The sequence below is a fragment of the Protopterus annectens genome, chromosome 8.part0 (assembly GCF_019279795.1).
Source record: "Protopterus annectens isolate FY-2018-M chromosome 8.part0, PAN1.0, whole genome shotgun sequence".
NCBI lineage: Eukaryota > Metazoa > Chordata > Ceratodontiformes > Protopteridae > Protopterus > Protopterus annectens.
In genome coordinates, this window is record NC_056741.1 from 1,545,710,327 (window position 1) to 1,545,736,338 (window position 26,012).

The window sequence follows — 26,012 nt, forward strand, 5'->3', positions numbered from 1 at the left end:
GGCCCAAAGCAAATACTCAAAAAATCCACAAAAATTCTGGTGGTCTATCAACTCCTTACTAAAACCATGCAAAACCACTTCTCCAGTCCCAAACTCCACCAACAATACACATGGACATAGCCACTCAATTTAATCACCACTTTACAGAATCCATCCTGGCATTATCCAGCCAATTATCAAAAAATAGCCCTTCATGCACCCGAACCAATCATCTAGAAAGCATTCCTTCCTTTACTCTATCATCAGTCCCCACCTCTACAATTAAAAAGCTCCTTCTAAAACTGAAACCCACCACCCTTGCAGTCAATAACTTACCTGATAACTTCCTAAAAATGTCTGCTGAATCTATATCTTACCCTGTCTCCATCCTTATCAACCATTCCACACAGGAATCCCATATCCCAAACATCTGGAAAGTCTCATATATCATTCCTCTTCATAAAGGTGGGAACTTGGGTACTCTTATGACTTTTCAAACTACCGAACCATCACCATTCTATCCCCCATATCTAAATTTCTAGAGAAGTGTATCCACTTCCAAGTCATTAAATTCCAGAACACACATCAACTCCTATCCACCACACAAATTGGCTTCTGCCCACATTGGGTCTATATTAGAACACCGAACATGCAAAATGTTGAGTGTTCTAATATCGAACCCTACCAATCAAAAATAATAAACATTGAACATTCAGAACAGCAAATTTTTTCCTAGGGGAAAAAATTCACTGCTCCAAAACACATACACACAACACAAGCATACCAAACAAACAACAATCCACACACATACACCTAAACTCTTACACCTAACACTACACTAAACTATACACACACCACTAACTATCCACTTACCTTAACCCTAAGGTCCGTCACTATCGCACACTCACCTCACCCGCACCCTAACCCTCACTCAGCTAACCCGCCCTAACCCTCATGTCCACACAATCGCACACATACCTAACCTGCACCCTAACCCTAACTCACCTAACCCGCCCTAACCCTCATGTCAACACAATTGTTTTTTTGTTTCTTCGATATTTTCAGCATTCGCAGAAAATGGGTTGATATTAGAATACTCGACATTTTAAATTTTCGGTGTTCTAAAATAGATCCCCCCCCCCCACATCATAGCACAACCACTGCTCTTCTCTCTTTCACTAATCTAGTTAACCAACACAGGGACAACAATAACTTTACATCTGCCATTTTTTGGATGTCTCCAAGGCATTTGACACACAATTCTGCTAGATTCTCTAGCCTCACTATCCTTTGCCCCATCTACTATAGCCTGGTATCGAAACTACCTGACAGGCAATAATCTGTCCAATGGCAAAGTGTACTGTCCCCTCAACTTCCTATTACCATAGGTGACCGACATGGCTCAATACTGGGCCCACTTCTCTTTTCTATCTTTACCAATAATCTACATAGCTCAACCCAGCATGCTACACTTATTCAATATGCAGATGATTCGACTTTAATCTGCACAGCCCCATCTCCAGCCATTCTGCAACAACTCAGCGAAACCTTTAACTCTTTAGAAAAACTGATTTCTGACATGCAACTCATCCTAAACCCCAGTAAGACTAAATGACTACTATTTATCCCTAACAAATCAAAAACTGTTCCCCTCTCCTTCACCATCACCTCTAAAAACGGCACTACCATTTCCCCTTCTGACCATGCCAAACTGCTCGCCATTGAAATTGACAATAATCTTCACTTCAATGTCCACATCTCACAAGCCATCAAAACGGTTCACAAAAAATAGGCACATTATATAGGCTCAAAAACTTTCTTTCAGACCAAGCAAGAGTCACCCTAGCCCAGACTCACCTATTGTCCACACTAATGTATGCAGCACCAATTTTCACCCACATCAGAAAAATAGATCTAGACAAAATAGAATGATGTTACAATAAGATCGCCAAGTTTGGTAAAAACACCACCTTCAGAACACATCACTGTGTTGCTCTAAGGGACCTAAACTGGGTAGAACTATCTCAACTACTTAATTACCACCAGCTAGTTACTATACCCTGATAAACTCCATCACTAATCCAACTACTCACACAGCAAATCACCCTCACCGATCTAGTGACAAATCTCTCCCATGTATCACTACAGCAAACAATACTGAAGGAAAAGCACTATATTCCCACACTATTGCTAGAAACTAGAATTACCTTCTACCTTCGCTGACCACTGCCACCACCAAGTCACACTTCAAAAACTCCCACAGTTCACATCTGATGAGTGACTGGCTGTGTCCTTGTATTACTTAAACTTAAGCTTTCCTACCTTTTCCTCCTCATATCCATTCACCAATACCAAGTTAGTCACTGTAATCCTCTATGGGACTGAAACTCTAACAGCCACCATTCACCAATATCAGGTTAGTCACTGTAATCCTCTATGGGACTGAAACTCTAACAGCCACCATTCACCAATACAAAGTTAGTCACTGTAATCCTCTATGGGACTGAAACTCTAACAGCCACCATTCACCAATACAAAGTTAGTCACTGTAATCCTCTATGGGACTAAAACCCTAACAGCCACCATTCACCAATACCAAGTTAGTCACTGTAATCCTCTATGGGACCAAATCTCTAACAGCCATTAGCTGAGCCTGTACATAGCTCCTAATCCCTACTGTTTTGTAACTTCTCTGACTGCTAAGAAGTGTTTTGTCTGCTTGCATTTTTTAATGTGAATTTCTGATTGTTTTGTTGTATAATGTACATGTTTGTTGTTCTGGTCTGTATAAAAATGTCTCTCTTGTTTAACTTGTACTACTCTGCATAAAAATATTTTACTCTTGCTTAACAATGAGCTTTTCTCCCTGGGCCTCCACTGTAAATGGGCCTAGTCCAGTTGGAATTTTCCAATTATCAAATGTAAAATAAAATAAATAAATAAATAAATAAATGCATAAAACAGTACCAACATACCATACACCAAGGACACAGCCCCACTGTTTGCCATATCACTGGCAACCCCATAAACACACAACCTGTGTTGAGAGACATGGGTACTCAGTCTGATAACAATGTCACATTCAACCATCATGTGGTGGCAGTAGTCAGAAAGGCCTTGTACATGGTTCAACTCATATGTAAAGGGAGTGCATCGAGAAGAAAGGTGGACATTACCTCTGTATAGTCCTCAGTCAGTAGAATAATAATTTAGTACAATAGCCCATCTGATATGTACCTATCCAGACATCTGCACCAACTGGAAGGCCATGGTAATACCCACAAAGGTAATCCATGGCCTCCAACACATGTCCCATGCAGACAGCCTCTAATTAGTAGTGCCCCACATGGTATCAGTCAGGTTGGCCAGAGGTGGGCTGTGGCACTCCTACAATGCAATGTTGGACCCTGCCCTTCAACAGCTGCCCCATATATGTGAGTCTAATTCCTCATGCATTACCAGCACAACAGGCCTGAATCTGACATGCAACATCAACAAAACCTGCCGGAGAGACAGGTTTGTCTCTCAGAGGCTGCCCTGTCTCAGGAATGCAGCTCCCATACATGTCAAACAGTGTACCATGCAGACCCTCATTAAGTGTAACCATGATGAGTGGCTGGGATACCACAAATCTGTCCCAAGGGTCCCACCAGTGTCCCTCAATAACAGGGCAACAGGTGCTGATTGATGATTCTGTTGGGGATAAACTAGTGGCTAAAATTGTAACAGCCTCAGGGCCAGTACCCTAGTAACATCCTATGATGCTATGATCCTATGATACTGGAATCCTGCAAAGCAAACTTGAGCCCACACTGGTGACATCCACTACAGACAATCATCTCCCCTTCTTCACATATGTCTGCAACATCAAAGGGAGCTCTCAGATCTGCCCAGTAGTGGTGGTCAAGGACACCGGATATACAAGCGTTGTAGGTATAGCATACTTGCTTCTGTCAGATTCTGTTTAGTTTCCACTCCCTGCCCCCCCCCCCATCAGTACATCAGGGCATCCCAGTACCTGCACTCTTCCCCTTATATGTAGAGAACAGATCACCACTGCCACCTCAAAGTCATGGTATACAAACACCATGGGAGCCTATCACATCACAGGATGCATCCTACATGACCCCAAGCATGACCTTGCAGCACCATAAGGCACTGTATTCCACCAAGGTCTGACTACCGCCTTTATCCCAACCGAGTGGAGGACACCCACTGTCATGCCTTCATACTAAGGTGGGGAATCCACCAATTGGCCATATTATAGACCCATCAGCCTAACTAGGCTATTCTGCAAGGCCATGGCACAGTTTATAGTTAACCTCATTAACAAGAACATTGGCAACTTCCACACACACTCCATCATGCACAGTTAGGCTTTGTCAAGGCAGGGATCATGCCTGTTACAATTGGTTGACCACCTTGACACAGTCACCAAAGCCATGGATGGGGTGTTTACAGTGCACACTGCCTACCTAGACCTGGCCAAAGACTTTGACAGTATTCCCCACTTGACCATAATAGATATATGCTCCCACCTAGGCATCAGTCCATATGTCACCAGATGGGTAGCACACTGGCACACTGACAGGACCCACCTAGTCCACACAGGGGAATAACTCCAAGCGGTAGACCCATATCTAGTGGCGTAACCTGGTGTTCTGTGTTTGGGCCTCTGTTATGTGTTATGTACTCTTCTGAGTTGCAGGGCACAGCCATTGGGCTATTGCCAACCATGTTTGCAGATGACTGCATGCTGGGTGCTATTACCAGATTTTCTAGTGATGTGGACATCTGCCAAGGGGTCTCACGCAGACACATGACTGGTGCCAAAAACATGGCCTCAGGCACATACAACAATATGCACCATCATCCCCTTTGGGTAGAGTGATGTCCCCACATATTATCACAGTACTAACAACATCCTAAGCATGCAATCAGTCAAGAGGCTTATGTGCACACAGGTTGATGCCAACATGACATTTGCCCACCATGTTACTTCCGTTGTAAGGAGAACTTTCTACATAGCCCACCTCATACATAATGGTATGCCATCCAGGGACATGGGGGTCACAACATCTCTGTATTCCACCCCAATAAAGACCATTATTGAGTATAATACCCCTGTGGTTATTTACCGGGCAAAGCACATGCAGCTGTGGAGATCACAGAGGTTCCCCAGCAGGGAATACTAGGGCCTCACACATCTACTATACACAGATTAGCCCATCCTGCTACCCAGTTTCAGACAGAATCCTCACAGGTGACCTCTGTCTGGCATATAAGGCGATCGCGGACTCCGCCATGAAGGAACTACAGCACATTTGCAAGTCAGGTTCCACTCTATTAACCCCCACACACACCCCCAACCTGGTGTGACATCAACAGGACTGGTTGGTTGGTTAGATGTGTGTTCCCACACACTCACTCAGCTGTGGAGTGAACACCCTGTCTGCATTAGCCAGGGTAGCCATTAACATGTTTTCAAGTGAGACCTGGATAACTGGATGGTTAACCTGACATACTTACTTGGGATACCACCTCTGTCCCTATTGGACTGGGGCATTGAGTGCTGATTTACACATGGGCTAAACTCTGGGCTAGGCTTGTGGGAACCTCAGGGCCTTTAGCTTGCAACCTTGTATGAACCCAGGTATACCAGTTATGGTCCTGTGTGCTGTGTTGTTATGTGCCCACTCCCACCACTGCCATCTACTGTGATGTGTCCCCTATGGGTGACATACCAGTACCATGTCATACATCCACCATCTAACCAATAGGTGAGTGCCACAGGTGTATGAGGACAGTCTGGCAATATCTGTATGACACAATTACAGACAGCACTGCAAACATGTTGTAGCATATTCTCCTTGTGGGTGTCCAGCATCCGCAGTACACAGATGTTTGCAGAATGTGTATATGTGCCTGATATATGTCTAGAAAACCGTTGGACAATATGTAATGGTTGTTATCAGACTGTGGGGAATCTGGCTGTCACACACCTGACATCTCAGGAAACAGTTATGGTACTTCAATATATGTTACTGGATTCATTCACTCATGTTGCATGCTCAATATGTACACTCAGTTGCTGAGGGTGGGCCTGTGTCCCTCCTACTAATACTGGCTATAACCTGCTGTCCTGTTGTAGGGGTCAACACATATGCTAGCCATAGCTGTCAGGTGATGATATACAGGTGTTGAGTACACAGTGACCTATCCAGAGTACATCAGGAACAGTCAGGGACTCCTGGACAATATTTGAACTTTGCCTGTGTAACATTCACAGAGTGAGAGGAGCAAACTGACAGTACATCATGTGATATGGCAGCTGTATCCACCACTACTGACTGTCATTACTGTTTAATACACAATCCAGTCACATTCGTACATGAGCTGATCATTCATTGCTGGGGGGACTCAGGGGCCAGATCTGTAAGCTATGTCACAGCAGATAGAGCCAAAAGGGAAGCCTGTAGCTGCTGGACAGTTGACTAACAGCAGCATGTAATTCCAAGATATTTACCACAGACATCTATTGTTGTAATCCCTAATTCCCATGCCTGCATCCCCCAAATGCATCTGATTACATGGGGATACCTCGTATAGTGCTGTACTCCTTTATTTTCAGAAATTCTGTGGAAGAATCCTAGGATAGCACAGTCTGTCATCATAGAGAAAGTGGTACCAGCAAAACTGTCAGGATACACCACGAGAATAATTCGTATAAACTTCTTTATTCACATAGACAAAAAACGGATAAGCGCTTTCACATGCTCAACGCATGCTTCATCAGATCAATTAAACTAAATATTCAAGTTCCTTTTATACATCATATTCACCAATCATGTCCTCTAGCTTAATTGGTAATTAAGTAATTTACAAAACCACTCAAATATTTGCAAACAATATACCTCTCGTTTCAACTGTGAGTCTTAAAGCAGTATATATTATTTACATTCATTCAAACAAATAACATCAGATCTAGCGCTCACTTTTTGTATACATATAAAAAACTGTTAAAAACATATTATACATATTATACATACTTCTACTAAAAACTGTTTAAAATATTTATAAAACATTAATGTAACATTTTGAATCCATATAAAATATGCTGACATCAGGTCTTATCAACGACAGCGAACAGATACAGAAAGCAAATTAAAAACGAATGCGTTAGCTACATTAGTAAAGCATCATTCCTCCATGAAGCATTAATCCCTTTTAATCGATTATTCTAAGCACAGTGTTTATAACATTAGTAAATATAGTCAAAACCAAGCTCATTCCGTTAACTTTTTGATATCTTACTTGCGGACATATTCCATAACTCTCACCTCTCACCTCACATTATTTTAAAGCATCTACTTAAACAAGAAATAGTTGTGTTAGTGAATTCCTACTCACATTCTAATGCGTGATGTTCTTTAGGTATTCAACTCCATATCCACTACATTAACAAACTAGCTAACTGTTTACCTATAGTACGCTTCAACTCGTCATATGACGCCGATCTTCATGCAGCGCTGATTTAAATATACGACGTTATAATAACATCTCAAATATATATACATAAACTGTAGTGAAGTATAAAATGTTGAAATATGGACTCAAAACCTGTTTAGCACTCACTGGTTTTGTGTAAGCTCTCAGTAATGTAAGAGAAGCAACAGTTATATCCTGCTGACTACAGGTGCAGATATAAAGTATCTATCAAATTTTACAACTACATAAATCTGAATTACATATATATATAAATTCATGACTGCCTAACTATAAAATGGTTATTATTCATTGATAGCTGGCAATTCTTATAATTAAAAATTCTACTTATAGTTAATAATTTTCAGTCAAAATTTATTTAAAATTATATATTATACTATGATTTAATGAAAAATATGTATATATAAATATATGAATATGTGTAACTAGATTAGAAGCTGTTAAATATAAAATGAAAAATATAAGCTTATAATTAAAATTTCATTTTATACAGGCTTATTGTTAATTCCACTCTATTTATTCAAGACACAGATTATTTTTCAAAGTCTAATTACCAACTATTACCTTTTCTCAAGTATAGGTCTCAAAGACACAGAATTATTTAGCCCTGGTTCTTTATGAGCACCTGTTCTAAAGATCCAATTTAGTTCAGTTTCTAAGAGTCGGTTAACATTATCACCTAGTCTTTTACTTATCTCCACTAGTTGAAGGACTCTAAATTTAAATTCATGTGTAGGATTATTAATAATGTGCTTCGCTAAAGCATTGATCTCAACTCTTTTGCGTATATCATAAGTATGATTATAAATACGCTCTTTTATTTTTCTTTTAGTCTGTCCAATATAAAAGCTTCACAAGAGGTGCAGTTCGCCATATATATTAAATTACTACTGTTGCAGTCAGCATATATCTTGGGTTTGAACTCAAAGAACCCTCTTGGGTGTCTATAGTATTGTACATGATTTATGTGTTTGCACATGTTGCATTTCTTACAGGGAAAAGTCCCTGATATATCATGTATTCTATCAATTTTGGTGTCTAAAGTTCTAGAGAAAATTTCTTTCAAATTGTCACATGTTTTAAATACAAAAGTTGGTTTCTCACCAACCACTAGTCTAATGTCTTCTGCCAGAGTCAAAATATTCCAATTCTTTGTGACAATACTCCTAATATGCTCATTGTCATTGGTATATTTCATTATGTAAGTTACTCTGTCCTTATTATCATGTTCATTGGTATGCTCTACTGTGTAACCTCTCCTTTTAGTTACCTTTCTTATTCGTTCTATTGTCTTCTTCCTTTCATCTATCAGACTGCCATTTAACTCTGGGGGTATGCTAACATTCCTCACTTCATTAATCAAATTTGGTCCATAACCTCTTTCTAAAAACATTTGAGTCATGAAATCTGCTTCCTCTTCCAATATACAAGGATCTTTGCACAATTTGGTTAATCTCATAAATTGTCCTTTCACTATTCCTGCAAAGGTGTGTCTAGGATGCATACTAGTATGCTCCAATACATTATTTTTCCAGCATTTCTTTCTGAAAATCCGGGAGACCAACTTCCTTTTTTTATCAAAATACAGATTCACATCTAGATAATTAATATTATCTTGAGAACATTCATATGTAAATCTTAAAAAATCTGTTGTTGATTCTAAAAAATCAACAAATAATTTTAGTTCTTCTACAGTCCCCTTCCAGAACAGTACTACATCATCGACAAACCTTCTGTAAAAAATGATTTTTTTCATCCATTCATTTTCAAACAAACATGTCTTCTCCCAGAAGTATAGGACCAAGTTTGCGTAAGAGTTAGCACATGGGGTGCCCATCGCGACACCCCATGTTTGTAAATAATAATGGTTATTAAAAATAAAAAGGTTATTATATAGAACCAGATCAAGTAATTGAGATATAAGCATTTGTCTATCTTTAGAAAACTCATTATTCACCAACATAATCTCACGGATAGCTTGCAATCCATAATCGTTAGGTATACAAGTAAACAGATTGTGAATATCTAGTGTCACTAGGTATATCCCATTTTGTGATATCTGATTTGGTGGTATCATGTCTATGTCAGTTAGCAGATTTTGTGTGTCTCTTAATATAGTAGGTACTCTATCTACTAATGGTCTGAGCATTTTTTCTAAGAAAATGGAGATGTTATAAGTCGCCCAATTCCTTCCAGAGACTATAGGCCTCATTGGTATAGGTCTCTCTTCTTTATGTATCTTTGGTAGGCCTTTCAGTCTCGGTATTGTTGGTTCTTTGATGCATAAAAAATCATGCATTTCTCTGCTTATCTGGCGACACATCAATAAATCATATAAGTTGTCCCTGACATCATTAATTATTTTATTGACCCTCTCAATAGTCAATTCATTATAACTATTCGTTGTTCTAAGGGAACATTCTATGGTTTCAATATATTCTATTCTATTTAATAACACTACACCCCCCCCCCTTATCGGCTGAGGTAATCAAAATATTTTTATTATGCTTCAAGTTACGCAATGATTCCTGCTCATCTTTGTTTAAATTACAGTATCTATTTTTAACTTTAAATAGAGTGGAATTAACAATAAGCCTGTATAAAATGAAATTTTAATTATAAGCTTATATTTTTCATTTTATATTTAACAGCTTCTAATCTAGTTACACATATTCATATATTTATATATACATATTTTTCATTAAATCATAGTATAATATATAATTTTAAATAAATTTTGACTGAAAATTATTAACTATAAGTAGAATTTTTAATTATAAGAATTGCCAGCTATCAATGAATAATAACCATTTTATAGTTAGGCAGTCATGAATTTATATATATATGTAATTCAGATTTATGTAGTTGTAAAATTTGATAGATACTTTATATCTGCACCTGTAGTCAGCAGGATATAACTGTTGCTTCTCTTACATTACTGAGAGCTTACACAAAACCAATGAGTGCTAAACAGGTTTTGAGTCCATATTTCAACATTTTATACTTCACTACAGTTTATGTATATATATTTGAGATGTTATTATAACGTCGTATATTTAAATCAGCGCTGCATGAAGATCGGCGTCATATGACGAGTTGAAGCGTACTATAGGTAAACAGTTAGCTAGTTTGTTAATGTAGTGGAGATGGAGTTGAACACCTAAAGAACATCACGCATTAGAATGTGAGCTAGTCTGTTAATGTAGTGGATATGGAGTTGAATACCTAAAGAACATCACGCATTAGAATGTGAGTAGGAATTCACTAACACAACTATTTCTTGTTTAAGTAGATGCTTTAAAATAATGTGAGGTGAGAGGTGAGAGTTATGGAATATGTCCGCAAGTAAGATATCAAAAAGTTAACGGAATGAGGTTGGTTTTGACTATATTTACTAATGTTATAAACACTGTGCTTAGAATAATCGATTAAAAGGGATTAATGCTTCATGGAGGAATGATGCTTTACTAATGTAGCTAACGCATTCGTTTTTAATTTGCTTTCTGTATCTGTTCGCTGTCGTTGATAAGACCTGATGTCAGCATATTTTATATGGATTCAAAATGTTACATTAATGTTTTATAAATATTTTAAACAGTTTTTAGTAGAAGTATGTATAATATGTATAATATGTTTTTAACAGTTTTTTATATGTATACAAAAAGTGAGCGCTAGATCTGATGTTATTTGTTTGAATGAATGTAAATAATATATACTGCTTTAAGACTCACAGTTGAAACGAGAGGTATATTGTTTGCAAATATTTGAGTGGTTTTGTAAATTACTTAATTACCAATTAAGCTAGAGGACATGATTGGTGAATATGATGTATAAAAGGAACTTGAATATTTAGTTTAATTGATCTGATGAAGCATGCGTTGAGCATGTGAAAGCGCTTATCCGTTTTTTGTCTATGTGAATAAAGAAGTTTATACGAATTATTCTCGTGGTGTATCCTGACAGTTTTGCTGGTACCAGTTCTGCTGTTTGTTTTGCTGCAAGGATACTTTGGGAGTCAACGATATTTGTATACTTTCTATCATAGAGAAAGTCATAGACCTGTGTACCATAGGCAGCAGCTTGCCTTTTGTAGGTATTGCTCATGAACAGCTGATTGTCTTTGCACCAATCTGTGGTTCAGAACATTCAGAACAGCTGGGATGCATTTTCTTTAGCCAAAGTCATAGCAACACAGTACTGTATTTGAGGCCTTCATATAGTCCTTGACCCTTTTCCTGGCCTGTGAGAAGGACATTATTGAAGTGTGGGGACTACAGCAGCACAGATGGCAGGTTCAAATACTGTCCACTGTCTGGAGTTATATGGTATGTCCACAGTTTTGCCATTGTGAACGAACTTTCTGATTATATGGCAGTTTACTGTTTAACATTGTGAGTTGAGGTCAGTAGGAGACAGACAGATGTAAGTGTCATACGTAATTTGCATCAGAATATGCATGCTGCTGCAGTAGCTGCTGGTCTAACAGCTGTGTATGTTTGTAGGGGAAGACTATGACACATGTCCCTCCCTGTCACTAGACCACCCCCTCACCCCTTTATGTATGGGTGTTGTGTGGATTCACTTTTCTAGGTGTTTGGGCGGTATGGTAGGTCTATAGTAGGTAGCTGAACATACTGATGAATATGTTGTCGGCTGCAACTGCTGCATTCTGGCCAGGAGTCATAATGGGGATTGCGAACATGTTGTGGGGCAGCAAGCTGTATATGTAAGTGAGGGAGCAGTATCACCTCTGTTGTCACAGCATAGCCAGGGTGAGGGTATCCATAACAGTCCAGGTGAGGCATGTGCCTCTGGAACATACATTATGTAATACTGCCATCCAGAGAGTGGTAGGTGACATTATGACACCTATACTTATTTGTGAAGTGTGTCCCAACCTGCAGGCCTTTGAGGTGCTAATATGGGTGGCAGTGACTACAATAGCAGAAAAATGTTCTGCTTAAGATTGCACAACTCAGTCATTTAATTGTTTCAACAGCCATGTACTTGACATGCAACACACTGGAATGGAAGCCAGGACTGTGGGTGGAAAAATGTTATGCATACCAGGATGCCAGGAATGTCACAGATTGAGCTACAGAGTCAATACTATAGCAGGTGTATTTGCAAGACATATGTGCATCCATACAGTCTGTTACACAGGATTGACATGAACATGTGTGATTGGATGGGTATGACATGTGACACTGAACTATCATGATTTCATAATCTGAATGTGTACTGACTTGCCAGTACATCAGCACACGGCACATATATGAGTACCAAGATGTACTGTGCACGGTTGTTGTGAGAGTGTACTACTGACATACTTCGCCTGGATGTTATATGTGTGTCCAAGGGTTTTGGCAACAGTGGTCACTATCTGTGACAGTGTGACACTTGAGAGACATGTATCATGCACAGTACAAACAGTTTACACTTATCCTGCTGTCTTTGGCAGGCATGGGGTTAGACTATCTCAGACATTCACAGACGAACCAGGCATACAGCCTACCAATAATAAACCATTTTATTTGTCTTATTAACTAGGAATAGTGGTGTACTTGTTTATGGTGTATTTAATGTAGTCTTATCACCTTGCTGAGGAATGCTGTTTACACACTAGTACATCTGGACACAGAAATTACTATACCAGTCATACAGCTACTACAGGCATTTATTTACCTGTAAGAACTGTGGGGAGAAAATCTGTTAATACATAACTGTTTCTATTCATATTCAGTAGTACTTGTCTGTTTCTATAAATATATAGTAGCACTTGTCACTGGATTCAAACTCCATTCTGTGTGTGGCAGAATGAACAACATACCTATCATTTATCAAATTGAGCTACTAAGCCACTGCTGCATGCTGATTGACTCATTTGTGCCTAGAGCTCACCTGGTAACAAAGTCTGACCTGGTAATATAGGTAGACTGTCACACAAGACTGCAGTGACAGCTGAACACACAAGCATGAGATTCATGCATGACAGAGATAGTAGGTGAACTGTGTATTAATACTTGGAATGCAGGTATAAACATTTAATCCCCTAGTGGACAGGAATATATGTGATGTGTTCAGACTATATCAGGGTGCTGAGTTACCTACCTGACCCTTACACAGTTGCAGATGGCATATTTGCAGTCTACAGCTACTATAGTTTCATACTTGCCTGCATCAGCATAACTACATTTAGGAATGCATATAGTTGAAATGCAAAGGTTAACACAAGACAAAACTGAGGAAAACTCACTGTAATACCTTAGCCATTACTATTCTAGGTTCAGATCTTAGTGCCGAACAACTATCATAATGCATTATATTTTGTAGTACAGCTACAGATCCAGTGGCGGCTGGTGACTTCAAATCAGGGGGGGCAGGGGGAGGGCTGAATAACCATCATTATGAAAGTCCAATCAAGACAAAAATAAGTGTAGAAGAATAAAAATATTTCAATGCATTGGCTGTAATATCTAGATGGAAACAAAAGGTTGTGAGGTTTTAAATACATTACTGGAATGCCAGTCAAAATCAAGTATTGCAGTTCTAATTATAATATATTCAGCTTTATTAAAGTACCAAGCAACATGCTGAAAGTAGAAATCTATGTGATTTTTAAAATAATGGAATCCTGTCCTTTAATACCCAAGCTATACATTATCTCAGTCAAGTATTCTCTGCATGGCAACAACAGAAAGGCTTCAATGTTGGGCAATTCTTTAACAATATGCTTATTAAAAGCTACTTGTCAGACAAGCTTACCTTATGGTCATTAAGCATTGCTACTTAAACACAGAGCAACAGGCACTTTGAGTAATAAGCATAAATCAACAGTACAAAAATATGACAGAAACCAGACCATTCTGAAAAATCAAGGACAGATGAACATCCAGAGTCACTACATGGGGAGTGGGTGCAACAAAGCATGTCACAACAAGAAGGACAATTTTAAATATTGCTCTAATAAACTTAGAAAGATAATAGAATAGGTCTTGCATTTTTAGTGATTTGTCACTAATTTGCCAAAAAACACAATTTTATGAAAATGGACCAAAATGTGATGCAAAAATATAAAATAGACACACAATACAGCTTCTACCTGTCAGAGTAGGCCCACTCTAATATTAGTACTGCTACCTTGACCTGCTGGCAAAATAAAAGAATCTACATGCATTTCAAGTAATCTATAACTTTGATTATTACAGTTATTTCTTAATTGTAAACCCTCCATGTTTTCTTCCGGAAGAGCAACATTTTGAGCCAAAAATTGGGGACAGTTGAGAGTTTGGCTATGCCTAATCTATAAAAGCAATTTTTTTTGCATGTACCTCTCAACCTGTTAGCCAAATATATTGGGGGCACATATAAACAGTACTAAAATTGCTCTTGTATAAATTGAGACAGTTGATAAGTCTGAAACTTATTATTTAGTGACTTCTGGCAAATCATTTAGGAATTAAAACTACAAATTTTATGAACAACAAACCAAAAATAAGAAGCAAAAATCTATTCATTCTTTGAAAATCTGGACAGTTGGGAGGTATAGTTCAGCTGGGCCTGTCTGAGTTTGCCCCCTTTCCCCTGACAAAATAATGGTTGAACTGGAGCCTCTGCAGCCATTCCAATTAACCATTACTTGGCTATTACCATAAACACTAATGTGCATACTGCTTTACTTCAATGATTGGACTTCATTTGACAAAGCAATGCAGTCTCACAATGAAAACTTAGCATTAAAACTTCTCTGCCCTTGAAACTCACATTCATTGAAACAGCATTGAAACCCACATTCAAAGAAAATACATTTTGCCAGTGGCAGATTTGATACACCTTCCTCATTGTACTAAAAATTATATTCCTTGTACAATACAGTACACTTGTTAGAGGGTTTTTTTTTTGTACAGTACACTTGTTAGAGGTGTGTTAAATTTGTTTGAACATTTTCCAGTAAGCAATGAAACAAAACATATGCACCCATAATGGCAAAACTGCCCAGTTGAGAACATTTATCATAAGTCTGAAATTCAAATGCCTGTCAATTTTACTGCGGACAGAACAAAACAAATTTTCAGCAGGGATTAAAACTGCAGTTGTAAAATGGCAGGGCACCAGAGCAAATCCACAGAGATCTGCACCATCAAATCTGCAGGAATCAAACATTCAGAAACCTGAAGTCTGAAATTCAAATGCCTGTCAATTTATTTATGGACAGAACAAAACAATTTTCAGCAGAAGGGATGATTACTGAGCCACCCCAACAAAAATCAAACCAGAAAACTATAGTTTGTGAGTAACAATACTATCACTGCACCCATCAATATACAAAGGAATTAAACATTCAGAAACTGAAAAGTCTGAAATCAAATGTTAAAACTGCAGACACATCTTTGTAAAATGGCAGGGCACCAGAGCAAATCCACACAAACACAGGCAGGAGATGAGCCACCCCAACCAAGAATCAAACCAGAAAACCTATAGCTGTGAGGCAACAATACTACCAATTAAACATTCAGAAACCTGAAGTCTGAAATTCAAATGCCTGTCAAATTTAGAGACGAGGGATTAAAACTGCAGACACATCTTTGTAAAATGGCAGGGCACCAGAGCAAATCCACACACCAAGAATCAAACCAGAAAACCGAGGCAACAATACTACCACTGCACCATCAATAAACATTCAGAAACCTGAAGTCTGAAATTCAAATGCCTAAAAATATTTTTTTTTTTCATTTTTCTTTTTTCTTTTTGAGGGGGCTGCAGTCCGGCAGCCCTATGCCACGAGCCGCCCCTGTACAGATCCACATCTACAGTTTAGCAAAACAGTTTTTTTATCACCTAACCTTCAGTCACTTCATGGTATTATACCCGTGTTTACTTCACAGTAGTTGTAATAATCAATTTCTTGACCAACAGCCCAAAATACACACATTTGGCACAACACAGCTTTATTAGGGGTGACATGAAATAGTGATTGGTATACATCTAACAGTCTTTATTGCTGAACACTTTAAATAATGCAGGCATAGAAAGACAGCTGTTATTCCACCATGTATGCAGTACTAACTTTATTTCCTTGACAATTCTGACTGCAACTGTATTTTATTTCCTGAAAATTATGAATGCAGTTGATTTATTCTCTTCACATAATGAATGCAGTTGTACTTTATTATCAGAACATTATTAATAATGCAGTATACGCTTGTTACTTCTTAACGTTATTAATGCAGTAGTGACTTTCTTTCCTTCATATTGGCAGGTTTCATGCTTTCATCTATTCTGAACTGTACCTGGCATTACTCACTTATATCTGACCACGTCTATGAACACATTCATTGCAGTACACTCAAAACAGAATATACCTACAGGCAGTTACTATTGTACTCTTTATTAATTATATTACTATATATTGCAGGATATATCTGTATTCACCACACTCTCGGTGGAACCTGGCCAGGTGCCCTGCATGGACCTCCAGGTTGTGAGCTCTCTCCTCTGAAGCCATGGGGAGAGAAACACACCATAATGCATACCTGTCTATCAGATATTCATACTAGACTTTGGTGAATCAATGCTTCTTATACTTACAAACTTGTGGGTCATTGTCATCTCCAGCATCTTGGATCCAATGGGCAAAGCATTCCCCCTTCCTATGCTTTAAGTCATCGTAGTGGTGACACACTTACTCACCAGTGTGGGGGATACCAATTGCACTGGTGAGGTAGCGAGCCAGCCTGTCCCAGGCCTCTGATTTGCATTCTGACCCCTGGTACTGGCCCTGCAGCAGCTGGATGTCATGGTCTTTTATGAGGAGCCCAACCATTGTCCCAGGCTCCAACATGCCCCACCACTGCACCTGGAAGTATGCACCCTCTTCTGCCATAATTCCTGCATGATTCAAACTCCAACAGGTTTTGGCTGTATTCCCACCTGTTCAGCTTAAATAAGGCTGTTTTCCTACCCTTTACTGCCATTGGACCATTTTTAAAAATGCTAAGCAAAGCTTAACACCGCACAAACCCACTGAGCTCAGCCGAGCAGTGCTTAAACTGGCATTGCTTAGCAATGCCCAAACCAGCTAAGCAGACCTGCACATTGCTAAATACCCCTAAAACAGATCCTGTTTAAGCATTGCCTGGCTTGGCTTATCAGTGCTTAGCAGACCTTAGCTAAGGGTAAACCAGAGTTCATTAAAATAAAAAAATATATATTGAAATTAATTCTTCATTAATGATACTTCATTGTTATGTGTATCTATTTTACTTATATCTCCTAACCTTATGTAATCTAATTATGTTATCTTGGAGTGTGACTTTAATGTATTGGACACTTGTGTGTAACTGGAGCTTTTCTCCTTGGGTCTCCACTGAAAATGGGCTTCTGGCCCAGCTGGACTAACCCGGTTTACAAATGTCAATGTATACATAATTAAAAAAACTATATTTTTATAACATTTTGCTTTTGCATGTAAAAGCTGAATAGACTGTCTGTATATTTGAACCATGCACCTATTGCACACAAGGCTATGACTCTAACTATTCAGCAACTGGGGATATGGTGACTACTGCTATACATTTCTATATAGCTCTCAGTTACGTTTAAGCACTGCTGATCACCATGTTGCGCTGCGCAAATGCTCTCAGCTATGTTTAAATGCGACCTTTTACATTAAAATTAAAAGTATCTGGTTTCTATTTCTAGATATCTGGCATGTGTCAATTGCTAAGCACCATGCCGTGCAAACACCCACAAAAAAAAAAAAAAAACGAAATGACTTATTTAACTTTTATATTTCAAAGCCATCTGGCACTTTAACAGTGCAGTGGATGTGTTACTCATCTCTGGACACTGTAACACACCCCTTACACTGATTCTGTAACCGTGTTACATGGCTCTCTCTCAGTAACACGCCTTCATTAATATGCAAGTTGCTCTGCCAAGGGGGAGCTGCAGACGCAGCCACAGTACACTCCATGTAGGCTTCCCACTATTCCTACATGGAATTTATTAAATCCCCACCTGTGATTTATTTTTGGTAACATTATGGAAAGGAGCCACATTAATGCTTTTCATTAATTTTATTTATTTTACTTATTTTTCAGTTTTTCCTTTGTTTACCATGAAAGTCTAACTGAGTTTGAAATAAACCTCTTTTCATTGAAGGCATGGGGAGAAAAGCTCTAACCATTAACATTATAACAATGAAACACTAAGATAATAATAAGGTTCTTTGCAGCAAGTCATTCAAGATTGTCAATGAGAAGAACATCTATCTGAAGACAATACAATAATTCATACATAAAGCAGGAATGATATATTATATGAAGACAACATTTCCTTAGAGAAACAGTTGATTAGAAACTTTGAATTTCAGTTCATGATGATGCTTTAGAGAAATGATAGGTCCTAGGTTTAGTGAAATCAGAGTTTTGATATAAGCAATTCTAGGTAGGTAGGTACTTATTTTTAGGAAGATAAAAACAATAGGGAAGCTATTAGCAAAGAGAATGTAGAACAAGTTCTTCTAATGAGAAAAGTCGAATGAGGGAAATACAGTATGGTTAGGAATTGTCCTAGGGAGAAGTAGAAAAAAAAAGAGATATATGTCTGTATTATTCTAATCGGCCTGCTTAGGTGCAGGAGCAAATCCATTTTTCTTTCGGGTGGCATCTCAATTGGTTTTGCAGTAATTAAGATTTTGAATTGCTTTTAGTTCTAGAGGGATGCAGTTTTACATTTTGGAGATTTTGTTTGAATTCACCTGTAGATTTGTATGATTTGTTATGCTGAGGAGATATTTATCTTTTGATCTTATTTGTCTTTCAGGACAGAAAATGTGATGATATTTTCTATAGTGGAATAATTATCTGCTTTATGTGTAAACTATTTTTATTCTGTATTTACTCTGTATAAGGAGCCTAGTTTTCAGTGTGTTTTCTTTATAGCTTAATTAATGTGTCATTCGAATTTCAGTTGGTCATCAATGATGACACCTGGGAGTTTTGCCTGGTGAACTTAATTGACCTTACCGTTATTAGCTTTGAAAATGGTAAAAGATGTATTTTGGCTCAAGAAGTGATTTGGGGTAAATAATAATAATAATAATAATGTTGCTTTATTGGGATAAAGTATTATAAATCTTATATAGGAGATTACGCAGGATGTCAAGGTGTAAAATGATAGCATACATAATGGTCAAAACTTATCACTGACAACACATGTCTGAGTGCAACCTTTTTTTCTATATTTATAATTTTTTTTAGCAATAAGATATACAGAATTCTCATATTTATATAAATATGCAGTGAACACTAGGAAGAATTATAGATCAGCACTTCACAAAACCAATCATCACACAGATCAGTGAGTCCTGACCAAATTTGGGAAGCTGGTAAGTGAGATTATATGATTTGTTTTCATTCAAAAGTATGAATATACTCCATAATAATATTCCTGTTAACAACCAGAACCAGAAGGAGCTTATATACAACTTAATGGCAATGATCAAAAGCATTCTCAGTGCTGGAAAATGCTGTACTGATAGTTGATGTTTAACTACCAACACTTTATAAATAGTTCTGTTTTGAGTACCAATAAATAACCATGGAAATCATACTTATGTTAATATATTAGCCATTGTCCACTTGTAAGTATTGTATAACAGATTTAGGCCCAGTCAGCAGAAGAGTTCAGGAATGCTCAAGGCAAAATTAAATGGCAATTAAGTATGATATTGTGATTTTTATTTCAAAAGCATGAAGATGTGTGAAATTACAACCTGTATATCAATTTTGCCTTACAAGGAGTGTTTGCTAGTACGTTATAGTATCAAAAGAATGCTTAATCTTTGTTGGTAGATATCTCACTCTGCCTGGGGCCAGTGTCTAAAATAGTTGCTTTCTGTGTAAGTCTGCTTGTTTCTGAAAGTCTTGCTCTCAGTGTAAGTGGTAAGTTACACTGAGAGCAAGCCATTTGCAATCGGGTCCCTGTTGTTTCACTACCAACATTTTGCAGATATGCATACTTGTTTATCAATTGATATGACATTTATAGTTATAGTGGAACATATGGAACATAGTGCATAGTTATGCAGAAAGAATGTGCTAAACGTTTATTTTTGAAATAAATAATAAAGGAATAAGGTTTCTGCGACAGAAATTGATAGTAAAGTTTAAAAAAAAATTCCTTCCTACATAAAATATCTTAAACACCCAACTCGGATTCTTTTCACAGAAATGTGGCTCAGGGCTGTTTCTTCATTCTTGTAAAGAAGAGCTACATAATGAGAAGAGTGGTGAATCATGGGAAGGGGGATTGTTGGAAACAATCAGATACGGTTTACTTGCCTAGTGGTCCGAATACATGAAGTATCAGTCCAGACAGTTACCAAAGATGGACAACTTATTAATTTAACACCTCTGCTTATATCTATCTTTTGGACTTTCACATTTGAAGCAAATAAATCTGACCCAAGATGTCTGGTTCAGTTATAACCTAGAGGCATTTGGATAGGCAAAAACAGTGAAGGCTAAAAGAAAGGAAATCCGTGGAATAGAAGAAGGAATGAAAATATGATAGTATAGTTATTGGGTGGGGGAAATATAAAGCAATCAAGACTTGCTAGTCATATCTTTAACAGATGAGATAGGGAGAAAATATAAAATAGTGTGCAGTATACTAAAATATGAAAGTTTTTAAAGAAATTGGTAATAATAGTAAATAAATTGTAAGCAAATATGCAACCAAATAACCAAAAATAAATACCAAATATACGCTAAAAAGGACCGTAGCTCACTGCAAGTGCTAACTTTCAAAAATCACTTTTAGTAGAAAACAAATCAAAACAAACCCCTGAGGGTTAAAACTATTTTACACACCGGTTAAGTGCTTTCATCTTCTGACTGTAGGCTTCATCAGAACAGTGAAATGTGTGTTTCTCCCTAATATAATACATTTAAAAAACAATCAAGGTCCAGTGGGAATGCTCAATCAATTAACATTTTCATGAATAAAACATAACCTTATGAATATTCATTATTTCAGCTTCTTCAACCTGCACAGTTTTGTGTTACACAATGTTGCCATACCGTTTCTAAGTATACCTATAAAACAATCACATGTGCATATGTATATGACATTTTAATATAAAAACACATTTATAGACTTTTTTAATGACACATATATAACATATGGAAATGCTAATTTGTGCTATGTTAAAAAATATGTACTTCTTTAGAACCCAATATTGCACTTTTGTATATAGTATGAAAATATATTTATACACATACTGTATAACGAAAAATGATAAAAACAATGCTTTGTGTAGACACATACTTAAATATGATGCAAGTCATATGTTCAGATTTGGGATTTTAGAACTGGTAAAGGTGGATTTAAGGGGAGCAAATGTCAAGGTCGAATTAGCAGAAAAAGAGTTTAAATGGCAACTCATGTTAAATACAACCAAAGAACCGGGGTTGAATGAATATATTCCCACTAAACCAATCTTGGATGCAAGGATATAAATGGCATGTTGTGGTAGGGTATATGTACACATAGAATAAAGTTAGAAACAAGTGAATAAGAAACAAGTGAACAGCGAAAAAAATAAAAAAAGAAAGTTGGTAAAATAAGAAAGGAGGCAACATGTCAGGATATAATGTCCAAATAACAAAAGTGCAATATTGATTGGCAAAGATGTACACATTTCTTCACATAGCACAAATGAGCATTCATATGTTATATATGTTTATTTTTTAAAAATGTATACATGTATTTTCATACTATATAAGAAAAGTGCAATATTGAGTTCTAAAGAAATACATATTTTTTAACATAGCACAAATTAGCATTTCCATATGTTATATATGTGTCATTTAAAAGTGTATAAATGTGTTTTTTATATCAAAATGTGATATACATATGCACATTTGATTGTTTTATAGGTATACTTGGAAACTGTAAGGCAACAGGGTGTAAAAAAACTGTGCAGGTTGAATGAGCTGAATTAATGAATATTCATAAAGTTATGTTTTAGTCATGAGAAGATTAATTGATTGAGCATTCCCATTGGATCTTGATTTTTTTTTAATGTATTATATAAGGGGGGGGGGGAACACACATTTCACTGTTCTGATGAAGTCTTTAGTCAGCAGATGAAAGTGCTTAACCTGTGTGTAAAATAGTTTTAACCCTCAGGGGTTAGTTTTTATTTGTTTGCTATTAAAATTGATTTTTGAAAGTTAGTACTTGCAGTGAGCTACGGTCCTTTTTAGCATATATCTGGTATTTATTTTTGGTAATAATAGTAATATGAATAGTAGTAGTAGTATGGAACAGTAATATAATAGTATGGCATCAACTACAAATTAAAAGGCACTGGAGAGATGGATTGAGCAGTATTTTGGAACATACTAGATTTTATACTGAATCCATATCAAAGACGTATTAAACATTATTTAAGGCAAGTCAGTTCTGTAAGGCATATGAAAACTGTACTTCTATTATCAGTGAATTGTACTCTCAAAAGTGTTAAACCATGGACATATTTTAGAATTAAAAAATACCGGCATCTAATGAATGCTGAGATGTCGCAGGCAGCCAGTTTATATAACACAAACTCTTTAAGCTTTGTAGACATGCTAAAGGTCTATACTTTCAAAGGGCATCTTTTTCACCTTGTTGCCTTATATGACTAATGACCATGTTTTCATATGACATGTGCTGTGTTGGTTAATACTGAGCTTAATATCATTAGCTAAGGGCCTTTGCATCATTTTGCCAAATTAGTTTTAACTTTTACTTCTCAATGAAGCAGTGAGCTGCTATTACTGACATAATCAACACTGATTAATGTTTCATCGAGCACTTGGGGTTTTTGCAGTCTGTCTTATTGAATCTGCTCATTAATTTTCTGCTTATTTATTAGAAATTCTCTAATCTATGAAAATTGTCAAACTGTCTTGTTTCATGCAAAGTAATGAATTCCATCTTTCTTTCTCCTGAATATTATTGACTGTCCATTTGGCTATAGATTCCCTGCATTTTCCTCCACTGGGAAACAGACAAAGTACATCTCTAATAGATGTAGTAATGAACTGGAGGACATAGTTGATTTTAGGATGAATTTTCCCCCTTCTTTCCCAAATGCTGGCAGGTACTGATAAAATAGCATTGTAATATTAGGAACCTTTATGATGCTTTTCAAATGAAAGTAAGTAGGCCATATTTATACCTGCGTATTTCTAGGACATGTTGTTTCTGGTGCTCTAGTGTGTTGCACTTGTTAAACAGTCCCAGTAACTCTGTCCTATCTCAGTTGTGCTTCTACTCCGCTCAGCTTCCCTCTACCGGGACTACATCTTCACTCCATCTAATTATTGCCTGTTGTGTTGAACTTGGAGTCTAATTGTCATACATGCTGTCGTCTCCACTTACTTAGGCTTCTTTTTTTTCCATACTCACTGATGTCCTATTTCTGTCCACTTTCCTTTATCCATTGATTCTAAACCAAATTATCGCCCACCCCATAAGCAGTGATGGCGAATCTTTTGGGTTCAGCATGTCAAAACTTCAGAAAATGCCTAATTTCACTCTGCTTGAGTGTCACCCCCCCCCAAACAAAAAAAAAATATGAAATAAATTAAATTAAGTAAATAAATAAATAAATACAAATAGAATGGCATGGCTCTCAATACATGAGGAATAAATCTCAACAGAATCAGGGACAAATCTAGAAATAAGTGTCATGGACAGTTTAAAACTACTAGCACTATTAATCTGAGACACTGACAGTAAAAAATAAATGTGAATTAATATACATTTTCTGAAGTAAAATTAGTCTATACATCTAATTATTGTCATTGTTAAGTTTAAAAAGTTGATAAAGGGATTAAGAGGGACAGTTGAGAGGAATGTAAAACAGCAATCTCCTAGAAATGCAGACTACTTGCCTTTTGCAGAAGTGTAACCAGGAATAGAAAACAATGTCAGCACTGCCCTTTGCAGACTCTGTTGAGAAGGTATAATGAAATAGTCTGTGAGGTTAATAACTTCCTTACCTCTGAAGCAGTGTTGTTGAACTGGCTCATGGCACAAAATAATTCAATGCACTTCACACAAGCAACAAATGCAAAAGCAGTTGGGTGTGGTAAACACTGCTGTATCACCTAAAATGTTGTGGCATGTCATCTTTGACATGCGTGTCATAAGTTTGCCATCACTGCCATAAGCTTTTCTTCTTGTTGATTCTAAAATGTAAGTATCTCAGACTTCTACTAAAAAGAAAAGGCGGAACTGTTAAAAGGTGGGTTGATCTCCTAAGAGTAAGGGCAAATTAGAGCTTGCATATAAGGAAAGTCTTCTTCACTTATATGGTGATAAAATGCGTGAAATGGGATTCAAGACTCCTTTAAAAGGGATTAAATCCATTGGAGAAAATGTGGGGAGAAAACTGGGAAACTACTGGAAAAATGGGAAGCATCTGGTGGGAACAGGATGCAATAATAAGGCAATCTAGAAGTCCTTCAGTCCACTGCTGCAAAAGCTAGTAGTTATATACATTAAATAGAAAGCACTTTTAGGGGTAGTGGGCAAAACCCTCATGTGGAAGATGCAGAGGTACTTGCATCCTCCTTAAAAAATGTTTGATTGGTTTCCATGTTTGTGGATTTCCTTGTTTATGATTTGTTGTTAGTCGACACATTATTTATAGATTCCAATAAATGACACAAATCCCAGTGATTATGTTGACTATTAGGTCTTGAATATAGAGTGGCAGTGAATGCCAGTACACAAGATCTAATGTTCTCTATAATCCCTAGTTCCTTTACTATTTTGCTATTGGGGTTACACAGCCTATACTGGAACAATTGGTACATTGCTGCCTTTTTAAGGGGGAAAAGTAACAGCTTGATCTGTTTGTAAGGGGGTTGTTACCCACATAACTCCTCAAAATATCTTTTTTTTATTTCACCATACAGTGAAAAAGATTAAGGTGCCAGCAGCCCCCTTACAAACAGAATTAATAATAAAAAAACACATCAGAACTTGTCAGAATGTTATGGCAGCAGCAGATGTTAAACTGCATTACCACTTTAATATTCTGAGAGCAGTGCAAATGCAGTAGCAAAGTTCAGTGCTTTACAGAATCAACCAAATTCCTGTGTATGTATACCTATCTATCCACCCATCCATAATCCTCCATTTCCCATTTTGCTTATGAGATCTGGATGTTACACGAATGACAATTATCCTCCATTTCCCATTTTGCTTATGAGATCTGGATGTTACATGAATGACAATTATCTAGAGCTATTGTTCACACAACTGGGTGTTAAAGACCTGTTGCTGCTGTTCTTCCATACTGTACACACATACATACACACACACACACACACACACACACATACACACACACACACACACACGCACACACACACACACACACACGCACACACACACACACACACGCACGCGCGCACACACACACACACACACACACACACACACACACACACACACACACA